The sequence below is a fragment of the Marmota flaviventris genome, chromosome 10 (assembly GCF_047511675.1).
Source record: "Marmota flaviventris isolate mMarFla1 chromosome 10, mMarFla1.hap1, whole genome shotgun sequence".
Classification (NCBI taxonomy): Eukaryota; Metazoa; Chordata; class Mammalia; order Rodentia; family Sciuridae; genus Marmota; species Marmota flaviventris.
Window position 1 is genome coordinate 31,670,408 of NC_092507.1, and position 25,206 is coordinate 31,695,613.

At 47.4% G+C, this 25,206-nt stretch overlaps 1 protein-coding gene across 1 annotated transcript in view; it reads right to left on the reverse strand.

Moving 5' to 3' along the window:
* Positions 1 to 18,321, reverse strand: part of Hivep3 (HIVEP zinc finger 3) — a 156,026-nt gene extending 137,705 nt beyond the window's left edge. The window contains exon 1 of the mRNA XM_071617752.1: positions 18,254 to 18,321. The gene's annotated coding sequence lies outside the window, so the exon portion shown is untranslated. The remainder of the gene's footprint in view (positions 1 to 18,253) is intronic.
* Positions 18,322 to 25,206: the final 6,885 nt, after the last annotated feature.

The window sequence follows — 25,206 nt, forward strand, 5'->3', positions numbered from 1 at the left end:
TCACTTTGCTAAGGATCTGACCCCAGAGCTGTGCCCTGTGGCTCATACTGACAGGAGCCAAGTCCAGATCCTGCCTCAAACAGAGGCCACAGCTACTGGGCCCCCTTCTAATTTACACTGGTTGTCCCTTCCAAAGCACATACGGGTCTCTGGGATGTCTTACACAGGCCTAGACTGCCAATGTGACCCAGCCATTCCTTTGTAGGTCAGCTTAGGACCAGGCTTGAGACAAGGCCACTCCACTGAGGCTGAACTGCTGAGACCCCTTAGGCTGAGAGTCTGACTTGAGCATGTGTAAGATGACAAAGAGGTCACTTGTGGCCCCGGGCTCAAACTCCAGTTCTCTTCCTCCTTTCCAAACTCTAACTCCATCATGAATGCTAAAACAATGGGAAGGTTTGGGGCATGAAGCTGTATGCAGGGATGTAATTTAGCGTTGTTAGCCTAGTCAAGAGGTCTGGCTTGGCGTGGCTCGGCCCACTGACCCAACATCACATTCAACCTGCTTCTCTTTGAGCAGACCCATGGTGACCTGGTCCCCTCTGGCAGAAGGGATGGTATAGGAGGCATAACACATACTTCTGTACAGAAACTTCCCTGTGCCCCTGGTTCCCATGTTGGTTACTTGCTCCCTTAGAGAGCATTCTGAATCTCTAAAAGACTATGCAGAGTTATTAATCATGGTCATGCAAGAGGAACAGAGTGCAGAGATCTGCTCTACAACACTGCATCTATAGTCAATAAAAATGCAGTGTTAAAAATTTGTTAGTCTCAAGTGTTCTTACTACAATGGTATAAATTTTTTTTTAAAAAAAAAAACACAGTATGTGGAGTATAAATTGAAAGGACACACCCCTTGTGGAGGCTTTCCTTTTATGGAATTCATTCCAGTTGCCAATTACTGAACACTTACCATGTGCCAAAAGCTCTGGACTGAGCATTTCACATCTATTTAATCGTACAATAGTAATCCTAGGAGGCAGCACTAATATCATTCCCACTTATAGATGAGGAAACTGAGGTTCAAGGTTTGTCTTAGTCCAGAGCCCTTATCATTCCCTAGAAGCTGAGGACTGGCCTGTGCATTTTATCCATGGGCTTCAGGAGTCTAGGGGCAACTTGAACTTGAAAGAGACATGCTCTCTCCAGCAGTGCACCATGCTCAGCAGGTGTCTGTCTGGCGTCAGGCCTCCTGCCTGCCGGACCCCAGGTTGGTTGATGAGACACAGAGCACCAGAGGCCCTGGCACTAAATTCTTTCATGGACACAGGTTGTCCAGCACATGACCTCTAAGTCAGCAGGTAGGAAGCTCACCTGCCCCTCTCTCTTCCCCAGAGGCCAGTCTAATGGGATGGAGGTGGCCGGTGGATGGAGAGAGGAGCGGGGAGAGAGGCCTTGTGTCTGGCTGTGTGTGAAGCCCACTGCCGCCACCTTGCCACTGATTTGTCTAGGTCTCCTCGTGGAGGCTGGCTGTCCCAGCCCGGAGGTTCTTTCTGGCTATCTGTGAGTCCCCATTCATTTACAAATCTGCTCTCAGCTCATCTCTGGGAATGATGTAGCCCTGCTGAGACACACCCCCCTTTCTCTAACACCCTCCCAGATGACGTTTCCCCAGCGATTCCGTAATCCAGCGAGCCCAGCCTCTGCCATCCTGCCTTTAGCTGGGCAGCTCTTTCCCAGGGGCCTTGGGGTACCAGCCTGGCCTCCCTGCCCTCACCCAGTCTCTCTCCCTCACATGTCGGCACACAGGCACAGCCAAGCACTGGCACCGACAGACCCCAGCACCTTGAAGCAGCTGACGCACCTTCTGTCCACACCGCTGGCCACACCCAGTGGCTCCCGTGTGCACTTGCTGTGTGCACGCTGCTTCCCTGGGTCTCTCAGGCCTATGTCTCTGGGAAGTTCTCTCTGGCCACTGCCATGGGCTAGCCTGGGGCTGGCCTCCTCCAGGCCCCCGTGGCACTCTGTGGTTACCATGCTGCTCTCATATGTCTGTTTCATCACTAGGTTGCAAGTCCTTGAGGGTGGGCATCAAGTCTGATTCCTCCCTGTGCACCAGAACCTGAATTGGCCAAGCCCTGAGGGGGCACTGGGATGGCTGATGAAGGGGGGCAGGGAATTAAGGTCAGAACCCACCGAATGCCCCAGGGCACGGCAAAGGTGGCTCACAGAGTTCCAGAAACACCGCTGTGGGCCAGCCCTAGAAAGACCTGAGAGGCTAACCCATTTTTTTAAGAGGAGAAACTGAAGCTCAATGGGGGACAGGCGGTATGTGTGGACGCACAGTCTCTAAGTGGCAGGGCTCCCAGGGATGTCCCGTCATCATGCCGCTTTGAGCCTCAGCAACAGGCTGCGGCTCACTCAGGATCCCTCTGGGAAATCCACTGCCATTTCTTCCAACAGACATTCAACGGGGTAGCTGTCACTTTCCAGGTCACAAATTCACCTGGACACAGTCCTGGTGCTCCGGGAGCAGTACAGATGTTCACCCAGATTGCCACCAAGCTGGGTGAAAAATGAAATAACAGAAACGTGTACAGAGGTGCTGCCGAAAGAGATGGGACAGGGTCTGGGGGGACATTTTGGAAGGAATGACAGGCAAACGGTCCCTTAAATGTGAGTTTACCAGGAGGACAAGTGGGAGGTGAGAAAGGAGAAGAAATGGTGTCCAGTTAAAGAAAAATGACACAGCAAGTGGGAACCACGCAAGCCAGGTGGCAAGGCTACAGCCCCAAGGACAGGAGGGACGCTGTCCTCTGAGGTGGAAACAGTAGACACATCAGAAAGGGCTCAAAAGCCACATGAAACCAACTGAACCCCAACTTATAGGAGAAGAGTCTTAAATTTGGAGTCATGTGCCCAATGGCCTCCTTCCTGTTTCATGCCACCACCCCTCCTGTGGAAGGAGGCAAAGGCGGGTGCCATAACCCTGCTCCACCATTCACCAGGCAGCCCTCCAGCCCTGGAAAAACTCCTCACCTCGCAGGACCCCAGACATCCTAGTGGGCCACAGCAGAAGGGAGTTTGCATTGACTTCAGAACATGGCGTCCTTAGGGAGAGGTCTTCTAAACAGGGTTGGAAATTGTTGTAGCAAAAACAGCTCCTGTGGGTGTGGGTGAATGGAAGGGTTCCTGCATGGCCCCGAGCAGGATGTGGTCACTGCTGGACCCTGGGAGAAGGCCCACATTAGCTGTGTATTTTCCCACAAGACTGAACCTGTGCTGGGAATCCCACAGATCTAGAAAGGCCCTCGCCAGGCCCAGGCCTCAATAAAACGTCAGGAACATGCATCCAATGGGGTGCCAGGAGATGAAACTAAGTTAGAAGAGGACTAAGGCCTGTGGGTAGGCCCTTTGTGGTGGCCCCATGTGGTCACCATGCCAGCACTTGGAGGGGCTGCCCTCCACTACCCTCCTGGTCCTACTACTCTTGGTGACAGTCAGGAATTGTGGAAAAACTCGGCTGGTTGTGAGGGAGCACAGGAGTGTTTCTATAGAGCCTAGTGACTCGTCCCTCACTGGTGGTCCTCTGTCCTGCACTATGTTCCAGAAAGCACTGTGTCCTTAAAAAGCCCTTGCTGACCTCCTGGAGATTTGGGTCAGGCTGCTTACTTGGCAGATATGGAAACTGAGCCCCAGCAAAGGGAAGTGGCTGATTTAGGGTCATGAGGTGAGCTGGGGACAGAGGTTCAGGAGGACCTAGGTCTCCCCGCTCTCTGCCTCCCCACCCTGACTTCCTGCAGGTGACTCAGCAGGACAGTGACAGTCGGCACAGGAAGGAAGTGGGAAAGGGAAGCCCAGCCTGCTGGATTCCAGGTCACCACTTCATTAGTACAAAGCCACCAACCACCTTGGCCATGCAGCTCTGCCTGGTGCCTGTGACCCTCCAGCCCTTCCTTTCCAAGGCCACAACTGCTGACCATTTCCTCTGGGGTCAGGCTCCATTGGACCTTCCAAGGCCTCCCTTCTGGACAGCATTTTCCTCCTGCAAGGGTCGGGGTCACCTGCATGGACTTGGCCAGTGTCTGAGGCTGTGTAGGCCAAGCTTCATCCACAAAATGATTTGAGATGCAATTACAGCGGTCATGTTTAATAACTGAGGCTCTGGGGCCAGTTTTCATCACTGGCTGGCTGTGAGTGTTTTGCCATCTCCCTGGGCTGTTTCCTTCCACCTGTATAATGAAGTAATAGGGTCTTCTTTGTAGGTTGCTTGGAGGATTAGATGAGATTAGACTCTACTGTGCTGGGACCCGTTGGCTTTCATCCTCTGTCACCTTGCTAGGTAAGCTTCCACGCAGCATCTCATTTAGTTCTCACAATAATCCTGCCAAGTCCGAACTATTATTCTCATGTCACTGGTGAGAAACCTTAAGCTCAAGGAGGTTAGGGCAGCTCTACAGCTCATGGCTGGTGAAGGTAGGATTTGAACCCAGCTCAGTCTGATTCCAGAGTCCAGTGTTCTCCCAATAGCCACAGAACCTTTTCCTGCCATTACGTGGTCTTGTGCCCAAGTTTGTCTCAGTAGCTGCATGCTTGTGTGGACGGTGCCTCAGGCCCCTTTGCCTGGACTCCCATGCTGGCTCTGCCACTTCCCAGGATGAGGCTTAGCCTCTCTGAGCCTCTGCTGTCCCATCCACATAATGGGAAATCGGCCCTCCCCTGACCTTCTCATGGAGGGATAAGAGAGGGGACAGATATGACTGTGCTCTGTAAGCTTGCTGTTTGAATACAAGGTGTGACTTCTCAGAGCGGAAGCTCTGCTGGGACTGTTACGCATGCGGCCTAAAGTCAGGGATGCAGGAGGACCAAGGCCTATAGGAGCATCTGCCTCTGTCACCACAGGAAATGCTGCAGGCCCCGTTAGTCTGGGGCTTTCCATGTACTGAGAGCAAGTCTCTGAGAGTGAGGAGCACGGCTGCAGATAGGTGAAGAGCCTTCGCCTGCTTGCCCATTTCCTCCACTGTACTGTGAGCCACTTGGGAGGAAGGACCAGCTCCCAGCACATACTGCAGTTGAAGGCTCTCCTGCCCACACTCCAGCCACAAGGGCCTCCTGCCCGTTCACCATACGGGCCATGATGCTTCACCCCTACATCCAGCCTAGGTCCCACCCCAGCTGCAGCAGTTACTCTATCATAATCCCAAATTCTACCTTGGATCCTTCTGGGAACAAGGTAAGGGTTTGAATAAATAAGCACACGTGGACAGAACCAGTTTTCCATCCATTTCTTTTGCTGGATTGTAAGTTCCCTAAAGGCACATTCTTTGTGATATTCATCTTTGACATTCTCCATAATCAGCACCGGACACCTGCAGGGGTTGTAGCATAGTTCTCTCTCCATCCTGCCTTGCAGGCAGGTTGTGTTGGGACTGTTATGTATGGGGTGAGAAGAGATCCCTATGGATTCTACCACAAGCAAATGCACCGGCTTATATACATGGCAGTGGCCTCCTGTCATGGCTGTCTGGTGGCATTCAGGCCTTACATCTGGCTTTAGCTAACTTTCAAAGTCCAAAGTCACCATGTAAGTAATCCCTTCCAGAAAAGTGAGCAAGTACTAGAAATGTAGCTCAGTGGATGAGCATTTGCTTAGTGTGTGGGGGGCTTTGGGTTCAATCCCCAGCACTGGTGGGGCGTGGGGGACAAAACACACAGAAAAATGAGCAAGATGCAATTCATCAAAAGCCCCATAAAATTGTCTTCTTTTCTCCGTTATTTGCTTTTTACATGCCTGACCACTTCCAGGATACTTCAAAACTGGACTCAGCTGGATTGCCAGTTTGCTAGGAACTTGAACTATTGACAGGATCATGCACAAACACAGTCGCTCGTCTGGCTCAAGGAGTCCTGGTGAGGGCAGTCTCAAAGCCCTCCGGGGTGGAGAACAGACGGAGAGCAGAGTTTCCGAGACCCCAGGACCTAGGAAGTGGTTCCAGCTGCTATGAATCTCTGGTTCTCAATCATGAAAAGGGAGCATTAAACCCACCCTGCAGAGTTTTTATAAGATCCACATGAGATTATAGTGTGTAAAAATGGTATGTAAAAACTGGGGCAGGGGAAGGAGACACTCATTCATTCCGCAGATGTTCATTGAGCACCTGCTGGGGGCCGGGCATTGTTCCAGGCACTGGGCACAGTCCATGGACAGGGACATGTTTCATGGAGGTCAGAGCTATCCAGAGAAACGGAAAAAGAGAATGGCAAATGGGAGTGGTGGCAGCAGGAGGTGTTGCCATGTGAAACAGGGGCCAGAGAAGCCTTCACTGAGAAGGGGACATTGAAGCAATGAGGGACTGACCCATGAGCATGTTCCCCAGCACAGGAACAGCAAGTGCAAAGGCCCCACGTCAGCCTTTGAGGAACAGTATGGAGGCCAGAGGGCCTGGGATGTGGGAAGTCATTGGCGACCACATCCCTGGGGTCATGAAGACATTTATAAGACTTCTGGCTTTTATGTGGAGACAGACAGCTACTGCGGGCTTTCTAGCAGGGGATTGATGCTACTCTTAAAGCTGATCAATGAACTTTAGCCGCCCCTTCTTTTCAAAGCCTCATTCGATATGCAAAGTCTAGCCTAGATGCTCTCTCCTTAGATTTCTCCCAGCTTCCTAAATCTATCCAAACCAAGAGGGCACCTGTCAAGTGCAGGCTGGGCTGTGGTCTCGCAGAGACTTTGTGGCTGGGGAGAGGGAGGAACAGAGCAGAACCCTGGTAGGGGATCTGGCTCCCTCCTCAGAGGCCCTCAGTGCCTAGTCCACATACCCTCGCTGCCCGGTAATGACAGGGGTGCCAGCAGAGTCCCCGGTGCCATTTCACCATCTGAGATAGCTCAGTGCAGAATTGGGATTTCTCTTGGCATTCTCTCACCCTGCTTCTCCACCAAACAGTGAAATAATTTGTTTTAAAATAAAACAATCCCCATCTCCATCAGTGGTTTTTAACCTTTTTTTGGGTCACCTGTCCCTGTGAGAATCTGCTAAAAGCTATGAGCTATCTCTCCAGAAAAATGAGCAGGGGATAGGCACTCGTTTTCTTCAAATTTCAGGGGTTTCACAAATCCCTGAAAATTCAGGAAAGGAACCATTATCTATGCCAATGAGCCCCAGCCACAGCTCCAGCTGGATGAGTGAAATGAATAAATCAGACTAAAAAGGGTGCGTGCATTTGGAGGAACGAGAGGAAATGAATAGACAGATGCGGCTGCCTCCGAGGCTCAGGACTCTTGCTGGTGGTTCCAGAAGCCACTGAGCCGTCAGACCTTGCCCCACAGATGCCCTCGGATGGCCAGGCTCATCACTTCTGCTCCACCTGTTGCTTCCACCTCTCCCTCTGACTGACCATCTTTCTCAAGGGTAGCCAAGCACTGTTCCTTGCCTTGCTCAGGATGTCCTGAGCAGAACTTTTCCTGGAAGACTGTGGGGCATCACAGTGAGTCTAAATTCAGACACCTAAGGAGTCCTTTGCCACATCTCCTGGACAGCTGAGCATGCGGAAGCCCAGGGGCCCTGTGACAGCCCCTCGTGGGCCCTCTTGCTGGGGCCCAGGTTTCTGGCCTCCCTGTTCTTTGTATGTATTGATTTTTGACACATCTTCTGAGAAGGTGGAATGAACTTGAACTCCTTCTTAGAACCACACCTGTCACCATGAAGCTCTCAACATCCTCCCATTTCCTTCTGGCTGCTGTTCTCCATCATGATGCAGGGAGTGCTTCGTCACACCATGGCCCTGGAGAGCTCTTCTGACACAGCAGGGCCACTAAGGCCCCAGGCACATGGCACAGAGGGTCACTCCGCCTCTCTTCTGCTCATTCCACCCTCTCCTCCACCATGAGCGGCTGCCTCCTGCCTCTGTTCCTTTATGTGTCCTGTGCCAGCCACCTGGAACAGGCTACCACCTGCTGTCTCACAGGAAAGCTCTGAGCTCCCAGCTCAAGCCTCACCTCCCAGCTCCCCAGAGACAGCTTCCTTCCTTTGTGAACCTGCATTCTCACCTTAACCCCAGTACTTATCACTTTATGCTTCCAACTTCTCTTTTGAATCTTCTTTTGGGGGCGGGGGGACAAAGTCAGAGGTCAGGTGAATGTACTTACAGTTATGCTCATTGCACGAACAGAGGCTGACCATCTTTGCCCCCCAGCACATGGCCCAGGGCCTGTCTGGATGTCTCAGTCCATACTTGTTACTAAGTGTTTCCTTGGCAGAGTCCTGTGTCCTTCTCTGTCCACCCTCACAGCTGGGTTGTGCGGTGGCCTCAACCCCTCGCGGTTAGGCCAGGCCTTTCCCTGCCCTCCCTTGGCCTCTGTTTCTACTCTGCTGGGAGATTGTTAGAACTGTGTGTAAACCAGGAGGAAATGGGCCCAGAGAGACTCAGAAGCAAACCAAGGGCCAGGTCTGGCTGCCTGGGAGTATTTGTGCTCCTGGGATCCTGGTGGGTAAGGTCATTGAATGGGAATCCTCCTTCAGCAGGTTGTCATAGTAACTGTGACTTTCAGTTTCATGTAAGAGAGTCCCTCAGAGGAAACACACACCAAGGGGTGGGGGAGGAGTGGAGGGAAGCCACCAGAAGCTCCTAACCTTGTCCTCTTGTACCCTTTTCTTTGCTTCTGGCTGGCTTACATGCTCAAGGTAGATGCTGCTACGTGTGGGCATCTGAGTAGAAAGCTGTTTAAAATAGCCACCCAACTATTTCAGGGAGCAGTTGAATATGCATGAAGCTATTTTAAAAAAGATGTCCCTGGCCTGGCCTGTCCCAACCCCAGCCTTCCCCCTGGAAGTGCCAAGAGAAGCTGAACGGGCCCTTTCTTAGCCTCCCCCAGAGGGAGGGGGATTTTCAGAAGCCGCAGGAACAACACCCTGGCTAATGTTGGTCTTGCAGCTCTGTCAGCTGGGCCTCCTGATCCTGTGGTCACAGAGGCTCCTGGCAGAACGGCTCAGCCTCCAGAGACCCTCAGAGCCTCAGAAGCCTTGACAACTACTTTGCTACAACCCGGGATGCCTAGGATTTGGGGGATCTCAGACTCTTGGCATTTCTATTTGCTGGTTTGTATATGCACTCAATACACTTTTACTGATGGGTAAGATGTGTGAGGAATGTGCTGAGTCCCTGGGTTAAAGGAATTTCTGACACCAGCTCATGTGGTTGGACAGGTGAGAGCAAGATAATGGCCATGAAGTTCCAAGATAGAGGAGGCCAGGGTGATGCCGAGAAGAGAGCTCAGGGGCTAATCCTCAGGGACCAGAGAGCACAGGGAGGCAGTCTGTGGGAGACACGGAGTGCAGGGCTGGTGGTACCTTCTCTGAGTCCTCGGGCTGGGCTGGGCTGGGAAGGCCTCTCCTCCCCTGAGCTGAAATGCCAGCGCTCAATCCAGATGGGACGCACTTCAGGGCAGAGGCTGCTCGGATTCCCCTGGGCATCTCCAGAGCCCAGTGTCAGGCCAGGAAATGCTCATGAACAGACATTCACTGAATGCCCGCTGAAAGCTCAGACTCTGCAGCCAGGCTGCTTGAGTTCAAATCTGGATTCTGCCTCTTACTGGATGTGACCTTGAGCAAATTGTCTGACCTCTCTTTGCTGCAGTTTTCTTGCCCAGTTATGGGGACAGTAGTAGAACCCATCTTGTGAAGCCTTTTGGTGAGAAGCATGTGAACTAATACATTAAAGAGAGCTGGATACAATATCATGCACCTATAGTGCCAGCTACTCAGGAGGTTGAAGCAGGAGGATCCTCGAGCCCAGGAACTTGAGGCCAGCCTGGGCAATACAGTGAAGCAAATATTTTTAAAAGTCAGGGGTCTTAGAAGTCTGTATGGCACATAGTAAGTGATATATAACAATGTTTGCTTCTTATTCTCAGTTTTGGTTTTTATCTTGAGAATGAAGTGTCATCGATTACAAGTTTTCTCTAAAATAAATGTAGCTTTATTTCCTTGATTAATTATATCATGTGTCTACTATAAAAATTTCAGGCATTGTAAGTAAGAATAAAGAGAAAAAGAAAACTTCACCTGAAGTCCTGACTCTTAGACAACTACCATGAGCATGACCATCTGCCATGGTCTGCATGTTTGTGTCCCTCCAAAATTCTAATGTTGAAATTCTAACCCTCAAGGTGATGGTATTAGGAGACGGGTCTTTGGGAGATGATTAGGTCCTGGGGCAGAACCCTTGTGAATGGGATTAGTGTCCTTCTGAAGACCTGAGAGAGACCCTTCCTCCTGCCATCTATGACTCAGACAGTGGACTCTCAACAGACGCCACGTCTGTCTTGGTCTTGGACTTTCAGCCTCCAGACCTGCATGCAAAACATTTCTATCACTTATAAATTAGCCAGTTAATGGTATTTTGTTATAGCAACCCAAATGGACTAATACATCATCTTTTAGGATACAGTGAATCCTTAGTATTCACAGATTCAGATTTGCAAATTTACCTACTCGATGGAAACTTATTTGTAACCCCAAAATCAATATTCACTTTACAGTCATTTGCAAATGTGCAGAGTGGGGAAATTTTTGAGTCACCTGACTTTCCCAGCTGAGGCCAAACAACGTGATGCTTTGTCTTCTTTTTCAGCTTCCGTACTGTAAACAAGTGTCCTTCTATGGACTGTTCAGTGCCACATTTTTCATGTTTTTTTGTGCTTCTTTGGTGATTTTACTTTTTAAAATGGCCATCAAGTGCCCTGCTGAAGTGCTGTCTAGTGTCCCTGAGCACAAGAAAGCTATGAAGTGCCTTATGGAAAAGAAGCATGTTAGGTAAGCTTCACTCAGGCACCAGGTACACGCTGTCAGCTCTGAGTTCAGCGCTTATGAATCAGCAATCCATGTTGATCCAGGTGTCTCTAAACAGGAACACACAGAACGATGTTATGTATTGACTGTTGACAAAAATGCTGTGACCAGAGTCTCAGAGAAACTTAATGCTGTAGTGCTCCTAGGAGCAATGACTCAGTATATGCTAATTCAGTTTTTATGGGGACTTTATAGAACATAAGTATTATGGATAACAATAAGCACCTATGCCCTTCTAGATACCCAGACACATATCCTATGCTGTGTGCAACATACCTCCTATACTCTTTCAACTCTTTTTTTAAAAATCATACCCTAATATATCAGACATCTTTCCATATCCATAAATACAGGTTTGTACACCTTCCTTCAGTCATTAACTGGTACTTCCCTCCTGATGGACAATTTGGTTGTTTCTCATTCTTTACTATTATACACACTACTATGGTGAACATCCTTCTTGGCAAAAAAAAAAAAAATAGTAATAATAATTAATATTAATTCAGCTCTTACTGTGTACCCAGCTCTCTGCTGAGTTTTGTAAATATTTAGCAAATTTAAGCCTCACAACATACCTCATTAAGAAGGGGGGATGACTATTACCCTCATTTGAAAGATGAGGACTCTGATGCTTAGAGGCATTACGTAACTTTTCCAGGGTCACACAGCCTAAACCCTGGTCTAGCGGAACTCAGATTCCACGCTCTTAACCAATGCTCTCTGCTGCCTTCTTATACATACCCAATCCTGGGCACTGTAGGATCATTTCCTTAGGATAGAATCCCAGGTAGAACTGAGCTACCGAGTTGAAGGTGATGCTCTGGAGGTGTTGGTAGGTACTGGGACGTCTCCCCTCCAGACGGTGTGTATCCAGTCCCAGCCCACCAACAGTGCTGCCTCCCATTCGTACCTCCCCAAGTGCTCTTGTTCTTTGCAATAGGCACCCCAAAGTACATCTTGGTTCTGTAATGTGTGTCCTTTGACTGTCAGTTCCTCTTGTCGTATGCTATCCTGGGTCTTTCATCTCTTGTGAATTGCTTGTTCACATCTTTGGCCGCTTTTCTACTGGCAATCCATCTTCGCTTCATTCCGAGAGCTCTTTGCGGCTGAGTACCGTTAACCCTTTCGTCCTCATTCACGTGTGGAAATTCTTTCCTTAGTTTGTTCCCCCTCCTTCAGCCTTGACCATTATGGGGTTTTTGCCTGTGGATTTCAAGTTCTTTTCTTTCACGGTTTCTGGATTTGGTTTTATACTTAAGGAGGCAGTCTCCATCACAATGTGATATAAGTGTTCCCTTGTTATTTATGCCCTTTATGGTTGTATGCTTTCTGATCACCTTGGAACTTACTGGGGTACAAGGGCCAAAGTGCAGAGCTGCTGCTGTCCCTCCACACTACCGAGTGGTCTTCAGAACATGGTGGGAGTATCTGTCTTTTCGTCTCTCATGTTCAGTGTCATGCTTTCACATACTAAACCTCGTGCACTCTGACAGAAATTTCTGGGCTCCCTGTTTTGGTCCATTGGAGCACAGTCTATTCCTTTATTCACATTGAATTTTTCTAGGACATTCATCCATGTCCATTTTTCCAGGTGTGATTTGTAATCATTTTATGAATAAAATGTGCTGGGATTTTTATTCAGATTCTGTTTATACACCAATTTAGAATACCCTAAGTCTATTCTTGACTATTTTTATTTCTTTGGAGAATGGGATGGTTTCTCCTCTAGGCTTTTGAATGGGCTCCTTTGGTTACCACCTTCCTCATGGAATTTTTCCCAATCGACCCTGTAGGCAGTGGTCATGCTCTCCCCAGAGGCCTGCCTTTCCCAGGTCACCTCCCACTTATTCACCTTGCATTACAATGATCACTTAGATGGTAACTGAGCTTCTAGAAGAAAAGGTCCCTGCATGGCCTGTAGGGTCTGTACATCTCCTACCATACTTGGCTGGTGGTCTTGGCTCTCGAGATACTTGTAGGATAAATAAGTGAATGAAAAAAAAAAAAAAGATCCTGGAAATCTGGCTGTGTAGGGAAATGAACCTATTATAAAACCCACTTCTCCATGGGTTATATCAGCAAGCAATAGGTTTGTCTTTGGCTAAACCCCTAAGAACATGCCAGAATCAGAGAACTGGCTTGTGGCTAGACTGGTATGTCATGTGCAATATACCCGACACCTCTTCCCAGAGACCACCACCTTTACAGGTAGCCACGGCATGTCTCAGGAGAAGGAGCGCAGCCAGGCATTTGCTCGGTGCCTGATGCTGTGCTGGACATTTGAAAAGCACTTTCCCATGAGATACAGCAACTCCAAAAGCTGGAATTATGAATCCCATTTTGCAGATTAAGAAATTAAGGCCTAAAGAGATGGAGCCCCTAGCTACTAAGTGGTAGAAATGGCCAGAACCTAGGTAGTGGGACTCTAAAGGCTTTGCCTTTCCTGTGATAATAGCCAGAGCATCTCTGTCTGGAAGGCTGAGGGGCTGGGTCCAGAGGGGCACTGTTTGGTGCAAGGGTCCTGTCCTCACTCAGCCCAAATGATCCCTAGAAAACTTGTTTTCCCCCAGAGCAGCTGTGCTGCTGCTGCTATGAATTGTTCCTGAAGAGCATCCGACTTGGGTCAAAGAGCCACTGTCGGGGCAGGGGATGTATTACACAGGGTGTATTGTCACCATAGGGCCAGGGAGCTGGGGGGAGGTGGAAGATTGGCCATGGGGGCAGGGGTGAGTCTCAGCACACACCCGGGAATCTTTCACATTCCGATTCCCAGCCTCCCCAGGGCTTTCTGACTTGGCCCTGCAGCCCCCTCCTGGGAATATAGCCAAAAAAACTACTCCTTACTGGGCTGGCAGCTGCTGGGCGGACCTCGCTGGGCTTATTTCTAAGCCTGACTTAAAACTCATGTTTCCAACGAAGGACCACAGGTGAGGGCCAGTACATTTAATGGCTTGACTGTACCCAGGCCAGTGCAGGGCCCATGGAAATGGAAATAAATAGCCCATGGGTGTCCTGCCTCGGGAAGCTTCAGCGTCCAAGAAGCAGATCATAAGGACAATTCCCAACCATACACAAGTATCCTGCTCGATCAGTGTTGGGGAGCCAGGTTCAGGGGCATCCACATGTAGTGACCATGGAAACTGAATGCCAGCTAAGGTATGTGGGCTTTATCTTGTGGTAAAAGTAGATCCTCTAATTCTGAAGCAAGGATCTGCCACGATTAGAACTGTGCTTTAGAAACAGAACAACCGGCTATCTTCATTTTCAATAAACATGTTTTCCTTCCAAGGCAGAACTTGAATTAGTCCCATTTAGATGAACAAGACCAAACATTGGGAAATACAGAGCTGATGGGCATGAGCCTGGTCAGAGCCCCTTTCCTCTGTGGTGCTGGTGAGCAGAGACAGCCCTGGACTAAGAGTGAGAGAGACCCACATTCACATTCAAGTCCCTGCCACGGACCTGCCGTGGGACCTCAGGCTAATTCCTTCTCAGTCTCAGCCTCCGTTCCTTCACCTGTAAAATGGATATGCTGTCACCAAAACCACTGAGCTGTTATCAGGACAAAATGGGATGTCCAATGACATTGTCCCTTTATAACAGTTGACACATGTAAGACGAGGCTCCAGAAGGCTCAGCATACACACACACGAGGACTTTTCAGACACCCCACACCCACAGCCACTTCTCAGGAAGTCTCTTGGCTGTTCCAGTTCAAACCAAAACCCATCCTGTAAAAACACTACCCTGTCCAGAGATGCAGTGTCCCGTGTGTGAGGGGCGGGCCACCTGCCCCTGGCACAGCCTGCTGGGCCATGAACATCAACAACCGCCCCTTCCTGGTGGGAGAGGGAACAGGGAGCCAGCTTGTTCTCCGAGAGCGGAGCACTGGCCGGCGATGAGGAACATTTTAAGGTGGGACACTTCTTCCTGCACCGTTGGCAGCTGTCTACATAAGGCGTCCATTATGTGCAGGCCCCGAGGCCAGAGGGCTCAAGAGGCCAAGCTAAAATTAGTGTCAAATGTGCACCCGCCAGAGACATGGAACATCCGAAGGTCAGATGCCTCCAACCAGCCGCCCAGGCAGAAGTGGGAGAGCAGAGGCAGCTGCTACCTCCAGTTCCTCCCGGGCACAGGGACAGACGGCCCAGCCCAGTGGCCTGTTTGGATAGCCCAGCTTGGGTTAAAAAATAGAGTGCAGATTATCATCCAAAATACCTGCATATATTTGAAATGTGTGTATGGACATATGCATCAGCAAGGTGGGGGAAGGATCCACTAAGTATCTCAGTCATGGACGTGGAGCAGTGGGCGAATTTTTTTCTTTTCCTGAACTTTACAAAATTTTCTCAATAAATATGTATGACTTTTGTCATATGTATTACTTTTGTAATCAGAAGAAAACACAATAAAAGGGGCTAAAAATTGCACATTTATCTTCCATACACAAATGATTAAATTACACGTGCGTTTAGGCATGTAGGGCATGTATGGTAAAGCTATTGACATGGCTGGCTGGTATAAAGATCAACATTGTCCAACGTTTCATTTTATAGAGCAAACTGAGGCCCCACTAGCAAAATAGGAAGCCCAGAAACTACTTTTCACTGAGCCTGGTGGTGTCCCAGAGTTTCCCCAAATGCTGCCCCAGTTATTTCTATAGTTGCTCTGATTCCCACTTTATAGAGACAGAAACCAAGGAACGAAAAAATGAATTGACTCATCCAAGGGTGCCCAGCAAGGAAGCCACGGAGCTAGCCCCAACCCTGTGTCGATGTGCAGCTCATCTAGCTTGAGGAAAGAAAGGGCCTTTGAAAAAACAAGGCAAAGCAAGCCCCAAATTCCCACCCTGCTCCCAAAGCCTAGAACATTCAGAAAGCTTCCCATTACAGCAGTGAGTTTTGAGTGGTCTTTCTTGGACATCTTTGGCCCACTTGCCCACCCTCTTGGGGGCTTATGGCCTTAGTGTATGGGAACCTTAGAGAGAAGAAGTGGCAAATTAGGATGTGGGGCCACAAAGGGCACAGTGCACTCCCTTTCCCAAGGTAGGGCAGGCTGGGCAGGGAAGGCAGCAGACGGCAGGTCTTTGGGATGAGGCAGGTGGGCTGGAGGGACTGCCACTTAAACTGTCCTCTCCAGCCCCATCAGCCTTGCACACTCTACACCGGGCAGCACCTCCTGGCAGCTCCAGGTGCTCCAACCTGAGGCCTTTGTTCCAGCTGCTCCCTCTGCCCGAGAGAATCGATCCCCATCCCCACTCTCTGCTCCAGTTCTTTCAGGAGCCAAGTCATCAGGCCTTTGTGCATTCTTGTTAGTGAGCCCATTTTCACTGAGTGTCTACTGGGTGCTAAAGCAAGACAGACATATCTCCAACCCTGTAGGTTTCTGTAGTGCTTAGAGAAAGGCTGCCCGGGGTCATTTGAGCAAGGACTGCTTGGGTTCAACCTGGCTAAGCCACCGGCCAGGTCCTGCTTCAGATTCCTTCCTTACAGTGCCAAGCTGCCCCTGCCCTGACTCTCGCTCCTCCAGGGCCCCATAGTCCTTTGAACACCCTCTGTCTGAGTACCAGTGGCCATGATGTGCAGGTATCTGGGGTCTTTCCACCTCAGGGCTTGAGCTACCAGTGCAAATGCAATAATGTCTCCAGACCCCTCCAGAGTGTGCAGGTACACTGAGCCCTCAGCCCCAGCCAGGAGAAGCCAGAGAGTCTCCCACTGACTTGCCACCGTTATAGGCTGCCCAGCGGCCCTCGTTATGGAACTCATCTGCCTCCTTCCTCTTAAACTGTGGGGCCTGGCTGAAGGTGTGACCCTCCCGATGACATCTGAGCTGATGGGAGTCGGATGCTAAGCTTCTGGGAAGGCTTCCCTGCCACAGGAGCTCTGCCGGGAAGGTCACTACCAACACCAGCCACAGAGGCCCAACCCACAGGAGGCTCCCACAGCCAGGCCTTTGCCCATGCCGGTCCTTCTACCTGGGCCACCTCTACTCCCTCCTGCAGTCCTGCTCATCTGACGAACTCCACTGACCCCGCAGGTGCCAGACCACACGCTCCCCTCCACACGCCTTCAAGTCACAACCCTCTCTGAATGTGTCGCCGCCTCTCTTCTGCATGTCGTTTTCTTCACCAATCCTCATAGTGCATTTCTGCCCCTTTTTCCACATGTCCCTTCTGTGAAGGGACCATCCTATTGCTGACTGGGTCCCCAGAGTCCACCAGTGCCTGGAACAGAGTTTTACTGAATAGATTTTTCAAAGGAAGGTTGAGGCCTGTGCCCTCGCTTCCTGTTACGATGCACATGCTAACTGTGCATGCCATTTTCAACCCAAGCCCTCATAGGTCTTTCTAGCCATGCTCTCCAGGGCAGGGATAGAGGTGGCAGAGCACAGAATGTACATGTCAACTACTATATGATGGGCCCTGTTCAGCCCTTTCCTGAGAGCTCTTGTGATTGAGTCTGGAATCATCTAAGGAGGCAGGGGTTTTGCAGATGGAGGTTTGACCAGCTTCCAATGGGAGGCATGGGGTGGGGCTGGAGGGCAGCTCTCTGGCCTCAGAGCCCGCTTTGGCACAGAAGACATGAAAGTGTTTGAGTTGTGCCAAGAGAGGAAATTGTAAAATTCTAAGATTGACAAGTGTTCCCCACCACACAGACACCCCTCTGGGCCAGGAGTCACCTTGCTAAAACTTAGTGATGAGGGGGAGGCTGAGAGGGGCTTAATACCTGGGCTGAGTCCCTAGAAGGTCACTGCCCTGGGGGAGGCAGCCCACTGTCCTGCAGGACAGAGGGAGCAGAGTTGGCTGGGTGGGAAGAGGGCAAGCCAAGCAGCCCATGGCCAGAGCCACTGCCCAGAGCAGGGTGGGTGTCCAGAGTGCCTGGAAATTCTCTGAAGGGCTGTAGCAGGGCCCTGAGACAGGAGAGGCTGGGCCACAGACACTCATCAAGGAGCTGGCTGACCCAGGCCCCTTGCTGACGTTCAGTGGGTTCTAACATAACCACCTCCTCTGAGCTCTCAGCCACTCATTCAGAACCACGGAGCTGATTGTTCATGGAGGACCCCACCCCAACATCCCGGGCCTGAGTGGGAGCCCAGACCAGCCAGCTTGAGGCCTGTCCTGTTCGATGAGTCCCATTTATTGCCTCACTTGACAGAAAAGGAAATGGACACAAAGCAGCAGTTGCTTGCTTGGGACTTTGTGACATTAAAGCAGAGATCTGAGGTCACAACTGTTCCCCGGCTCCCCTCCCCACACTCTTGTCACTCTTGCTGCCAACAGCAGAACTGCTAGCTGCAGGACTCTGGGTGTTTGGGTGGCGTTTTCCTGAAGTTTCTGTAGAGTGTGGGGTTCCATTCTCCCACCCAAGGCCAAGGCCATCCCCACTCACCTCCCGGCCACAAAACCTGGCCCAGGGGCCTTTGGGCTGTGCCTGTGGTGTGTGGGGAGAATGGAGAGAGCTTACCTGTCAAAAGCCAGCCACCGTCTCATGGTCAAGATATATCAGAGACTTCTAAGAGTTTCAAGAACTGTGATGGAGGGGGGCCTGTGGGGAGCAGAGAAGTGAGAACATTATACTTCTGTCAATTTTCATTTGAGTTAGAAAAAATGGTGAGCACCACCTTGCTGAGCACAAAGCCCCAGCCACTGCCCCTTCCCCAACATGGTCATAGCAGGGTTAAGACCAGGCCCCCTGGCCGTGCAACCACAGCCTCATCACCCCGCACACAGAGTGGAAAGACATAGCCCCTTGTCCTTGCCGACCCCGCAGGCAGGCATCCTGGGCCTGGAAGCCCTGATTTTTGTATTCCTTGGGGGAAACACCCTCCACAGACTCCCCATGCACCTATTGGAGGTAATCCACTCATTCTTTCTTTCTTTATTAATTCATTCATACAAGCATCCAATAGCCATTTAAGAGCTATTAGACACTGCATCAGTTCTCATGGAGATAAGAAAGATGTCTGTGGGCCAGGAGCAATGCCCAGTCCTGTCCCCAGACTGGAGAGTGGCTTCCCTTCTCCATGTGGTCACTATGCCAGACACTGGGAAAAGCACTTTGAACATGTGGCGCAGCGTGGAGGGATGCTGCCACCATTTTCAGCACACAGACCCCTTTTGTATGAAGATAGTTCTCAAAACTCCTCCTGATGGTAACTGCGCTCTTAGTATCCTCTCACCCAGAAGATAAACAACAATACAAACGCAACAATGAACATAATACTTTGCAATTAACTTGCATTTTAGTAATCACAGCAGCACTGTGTAGATTTAAATAATGCTCATTCACATATTCACTTGAGACATTATTTGTATCTCCTAGGCTTAGACTTCAAGCCCTGGGGAATCCATCTATTCAATATTCACTTAACAGATATTTATGGTGTATCTCTGAGATGCCCAGCCCATGCCCTGCAGGGTAAGGATTGGCAGGGGGAGGAGCCTCTGCTCTGCTGGAGGCAGCTAGAGATGCAGCCAGCTCAGACTGGAGGTGTGCCCTGGGGCAGGCATGCGGCCTTTTTCTAGCTCAATGTCCTGAGAAAAATGGGAACGAAAATTGTGACACTGGATGATTAAATGAAAATAGTAGCAGGCACCCAGCCCAGGGCCTGGCACAAAGCAGAAGCTCAGCAGATGGACACATAAGGTTAGGTCATCAGCAGTATTCCTATCAACGTCATCAACGAAACCAGCATTACATCAGCAGCTGTGGTGTCACCATCACCACAGTCATCCTGCTTGCCCCTCTGTTAGGGTCCACAGCAGTTAATAGTTACCTCATTCTATATCTTCTTTCTCAGGTTCATGCCAAGCTCTATAGATTCAGTGTTGTGTGAACTTGGAGTAAGTTACTTAACCTGTCTGAATCTATTTCCATGTAAACAAAGGGGGGACATTAGTTCTAGAGATTCATAGAAAGTTTTGTGAATAAATGAAATAATGTATATAAAATCTGAACATAAAACTTGACATGGGCTAAATGTTCAATAATTGCAAGTCATTATTGCTTTTGTTTTTATTATTATTAATATTTTTTTCCTCTTAGCCTGGAAGCCCCTGAGGGCAGAGATCATTCCAAATTTGTCTGTCTCCCCACAGAGTTGACTGCAAGACCTGTCTCCCAAAAGACATTAATAAATGATTGCTAAAACAGTCTTGGAGGCTCACACAAAATCAGATGCAAAATAACTCAAGGGACCGGAGCACGGGGCATGGCCAAGGATAAAGAGTCTTATTGGGACGCTGAAAAACATCAACGGATGGCCCGAAGGGACCCAGTTGTCACTCACAGAGTCAATCTGCAGGGCTGCTAGGACCATTCCTTCCTTCATTCATTCATCAAACTGACACCAAAGTTTCACTTTGGTCCTGTAATAAACCCTTGTCTGGTGCTCTGTTCCTGTTTTGAAACCTTGTTTCCGGCTGCCACCTCATTTAGCCTCCATAAAGATGCCTGGAGGCAGATAGAATGGGCATTGACAATCCATTTTGTAAATAAAGAAATGAAGCCTCAGAGAGGTGACTAGTCTTGCCAAAGAGCACACTGCAGAACCTGGACCAAGATTCCATCCATGACCTTGACTTTTCCCTGATGGCCCCGTGATGTCAAGCACTTTACAAACATTCGTACTTCCCAGTTGCTTCTCAGCAAATACAAGTGAATTACATCACTCTGGGTGGTGTTTTAGCTTGCCTGATTAAAAAAAAAAAAAGACTTTAAGTTCCATGAGGGCAGGGACTATAAGGAGCCACAACAGTGCAGGGGCAGTTAAACATATGATATGCTCTGAGTCTTTATCAGTCTGATCTCAGACTGCCTGGGTTTAAAATCTGATTCAGACACTTGATAGCTGTGGGACAGTAGGAAAATACTTAACCTCTTTGTTCTCCAATCTCTTTATCTATAGAGAAAAGATAACAATAGCTGTCTATGGGTTAAATGAGATAATTCACTATATTCTGCTACCTATTGCAGCAGCCTCAGAGTTGGGGAGGAAACCTGCAATCCCTGAGGCACACAGTGAACCCAGAACTGAGAGTAGATCAGCAATGCCGGGAAAGGGCCCAAGCAAGCACCTCAGTGACCAGGTAACTCTGTGTGCAGACCAAGGTAGGAAAATCTGTTCTCATGAAAGAAGTACTTCCTTGGTGATCAGGACATCCCAGAGGTTGTATGAGTGTGACTGAGACATGAGTGCAAGAACCCTCCAAAACAGGAGTGGTGGTGGTGGTGGTGGTGGTTTGAACCTCTATTCAGAAACATGAGACCACACCCACAAGAGCAGGATGGGGAAGGAGCCACAACAGTGCAGGGGCAGTTAAATATATGACACCGAAATGCCCCAGGTAGACCTTTGGGCCTGATGTTAAAATATTGGAAAGATAGTCCTAGGACAAAAGGGAAAAAGGAAACTAAAGATGATAAAATATTATTTTATTTGGGCTCATTGAGCAGATAGGGAGTTGAGGGCATACAAGAAATCTCCAGGGAAAATTTAAGGCTGAGGGACAGGGAAGGAAAATGGACCCAGGCCCTCTCCATGTCTGCGTTCTATGGTAAAAATCTGATAGACTCTATTTTAACTTCTAAAGGATTAAATCTGATCATTCTTTTGCCTCCTACTGGTAGGGATTTAATACCTGGTAAAGCACTACCAAATCAGTTTTCTGTCTGTTTGATGGATACTTGTGCATACCTGAGTTGTGCATGCCGCGTCTATATATGTACTGGTGTCTATATCATGTACAAGGTACCAAAATTGGCTTACAGATAAATGAGGACTCATCAATTTAATGAAAGGATCCAAATGCCTTTCTGTTCACATGACTTAAATAAAACCTAACGAAAAGGATCAATTTAGATTGGTAAGTGTAAAGATGTCTCTGAAATGACTAACTCACATATTTTTCTAGGTGGCCAAAGCATTTGTGTCTATAAAATGCTTAAAGTGCAACAATGTCCATTGTTTCTAAGGACTTTTCTTTGGTGGGACTAAATGACTTAAAGTGTTAACCAGACTTGTTTGATACCTTGGTTTCATGTGTAACCTAAGTTAGAAATGGGCAAATTAGTTTTTTAACATAAATAGGATTAATCTTCATGTATTTTTAGAAGATAAATTTGATTAATTTGCAAAGTTAAAATACTAAAACATCAACTAAGTATAAATTTAAATACTCCTGGCTTTCTGAATTCCACAAGTTAACATAAATTTGGATCCAATTTTTATAAATTGGTAAATGAAAAAAAAAGTTAAAGATTGCTTATTTCTGGGCTTTAAACTAAAAGCAAGCTTATTAAGGTTTAAAATTCTAATAGGTAGCCAGGCATGGTGGCACATGCCTGTAATCCCAGTGGCTTGGGAGGCGGAGGCAGGAGGATTCTAAGTTCAAAGCCAGGCTGGGGATGTGGCTCAGGGGTTGAGTGCTCCTGAATTCAATCTCCGGTATTAAAAAACAAACAAACAAACAAATACACCTTTTTTGAAGAGGTATAATTCTATATGTAAATAGATAAAAAGTTTTTTCAGCTCTTTTCAATTAAATTCTGTGAAAAGCTTATTAAAAAGAAGCAATTGGGCTGGGGATATAGCTCAGTTGGTAGAGTGCTTTCCTCACATGCACAAGGCCATGGGTTCAATCCTCAGCACCACAAATAATAATAATAAAGTGTTAATGTTAAAAAATAAACAATTTGTCTAAATTCAGAAAATTTATAAGAATTTTTTCAGAATGTAAATTTAAGAAAGAATCAGCAACTGGAATAAAGAGAGATACAACAAAGTTATAGGTATGGAAACATATTTTAGTATGGAAAATTAAAAGGAAAAATGTTTCTGGATGAGGAAGTATTTTATATAGTAAGTAAATTGTAGAATGTCTAAGTAAGTTGCACGAGGTTTGTAGAAGGTAAACCTCAAAAAGTTCATGTATGTGATTAAGTTGGCTATAATCAGCACAGTTAGCTAAAGTTATTCAAAGTTTTTTTTCCCTAAGGTTAACCTCAGTATGCTAATTCTCTATGATTAGAAACAAGAAGGTCTCTGTAAACATTGATATTCTCTTATCTATCTAGATATTTCTTGTGTTTGTTAGGGTTTATTAGTTAGGGAAACTAAGACTTAAAGAGATTAGGGCTTAAACCTGTTTTAAAGTCTTTTAGGGCTGGGGTGGTGGCTCATTGGTAGAGCGCTTACCATGCATATGTGAAGCACTGGGTTCCATACTCAGCACCACATAAAAATAAATAAACAAAGTAAAGGTATTTGTCCACCTACAACTAAAAAAAAAAATTTAAAGTCTTTTAAATATAATTGGTTAAATAAACAATTATTATGTATATATATATGAGAACTATTTGAACCTTGTCTATGCTTTAATGTAAAAGTTAAACTTAGTTAATAAGGACATCTGTGTAATTGTGACCCTAACCATTACTGGATTCTTTGTGTATTAGATGTATTCATGTTCTTCAAGCCTTTTAAACTGTAAACCTTAAAACAACATTTTACCAAGTGGTGTTCTCCAAACTAAAATTGTCTATAGCAATAGTCTCCTCCAGATTTATATAAATAACCAGTTTGAGTGGTATTTATGTCATTTAAAGTTTTGGAACTGGATAAAGGTAACCTGTTATCAATAAATTATATATATATAATTTTGTGTTACTCTTTACATTGGGATGAGAGTTTAAATGTATTTTTGGAAGGTAATAAGGAGAGTTGGATTTGTAATAGCTCTCCTAGCCTTTCTGTTTGATTCATGTTTCAGATGTAATATTGTCTATGTTAACTGATATTCAGATAGATTCAGGAAATAATATGTGAAAACTCTGTAAAATGATATTTAAGAATGAGGCAAAGATCAGCTCCAGAAATAAAGCATTTTATCTAAGATTTGTCAAGAACCCAGCTCTACCTGAAATGAGACTCTGCCTCTCACCTTATTCCATGTTAGGATGCCTCCAAAGTAGGCCATAATTATACATATTTAAAGTTATGTTCAAGAGACAGATTTTTTTGTTCTAAAGATTACTGTGATTTCAAAATAAATATCATTTGGGATCATAAAAATTATATTTCTTGGTTCATAGCTATTATACAAACTGAATATGTTTTTGTTCTTATTAATTTCATTCTGTATTTTCCTTGTAAAACTTGAGTGTTGCCTGTTAGTGTTTTGCAGAAGCACTGCTTCTAATAGAACAACCTGAGTTAATTTGAGACAATAGGCCATCACCTATAGGAGAGAAAGAATATAACGCTGACTTCCATTACTAACATTGACCACAATTAATTATAGACATTAAAGTTAAAAGCCAGTACTCCTACTTCAAGACTGGTGAAACTGACTAGCTGTATGTTTAAAACTAAAACTTGGAGACCAAAGTCAAGGAAATAAAAGAGTTAAGGAAGACGAAGCCAATATTTTGGCCCTTGCCCTCTAGGGTCAGCCAGGATCCAGGGGACAATGGGACCCCTCAAAGGGCCCTGCAACTCCAGTTAGTTACCTGATGGGTGATCGTGGGGTTCAAGAGGACCCTAAGGAACAGGAACCCTATTAGTGCTCATTCTCCAAAGAGGAGGGGCATTGGAGAGGGAAATGTCCCCGGTGCTTCCAAAGGAAGCCACATGTGGTCAGCAAAGCTCTGACCCATCCAGACAGATGGCATAAGTGGTATAGGAAAAGGTAAAGGAGCCAAGAGGCTTCTCTCAAGTTCCCAAGAGTGATCCCTGGCAGATCTCAGCTGACTCTAACAGGATAGGAAAAAGGTCAGTTGTGACCAACTGCGTCTCAGACATCTGGCAGGAGAGTAAAATCAAAATATAACCATACATAGGCATTTAAAAGATAAGACAATTGTTCTTCAATTGTTACTTGAGTGTATTTTGTGTCAGTCTCCCGAAGGTAAGTAAAACTGGGAGGTCATAAAGGAAGAGATTTTTATAGGAGTGCCTGAAAAATGTCACAAAAAGCTCTGTCAGAGTCACAGGTTTGTTCTGAGTCAGTTTGAGACCTACTAAGCTTCCTAATCTCCTGCATAGGTGGACTTGATCTGTGTCTCTGTTTTTTAATTTTTGCTGGTATTGTTATTATGAGCTGCCACTCCTCCTCTGGTGTTCACGATTCATCATTTCCAGCCTGGCGACTTGGTTTTATTCAAGACCTGGTAAGAAGACAAGCTTCAACAGAGCTGGAAAGGACCTTTCCAAGTGGTCCTGACCACTGGGATGGCTAAAAGGGGAGAACTCATTACCATGGGTGGTGTCCACCTCAGAGATTCAATACGTCTAGGATGGGTGGCAATTCCAAAGGGTACAAGAACAAAAATGAAAATGAGACCAAAAGGTACAAAAAAAGGGGGGGGGGCTTATGAGAAATACAAAGCCCAATGGTCCCTTTTTCATAATATACTAT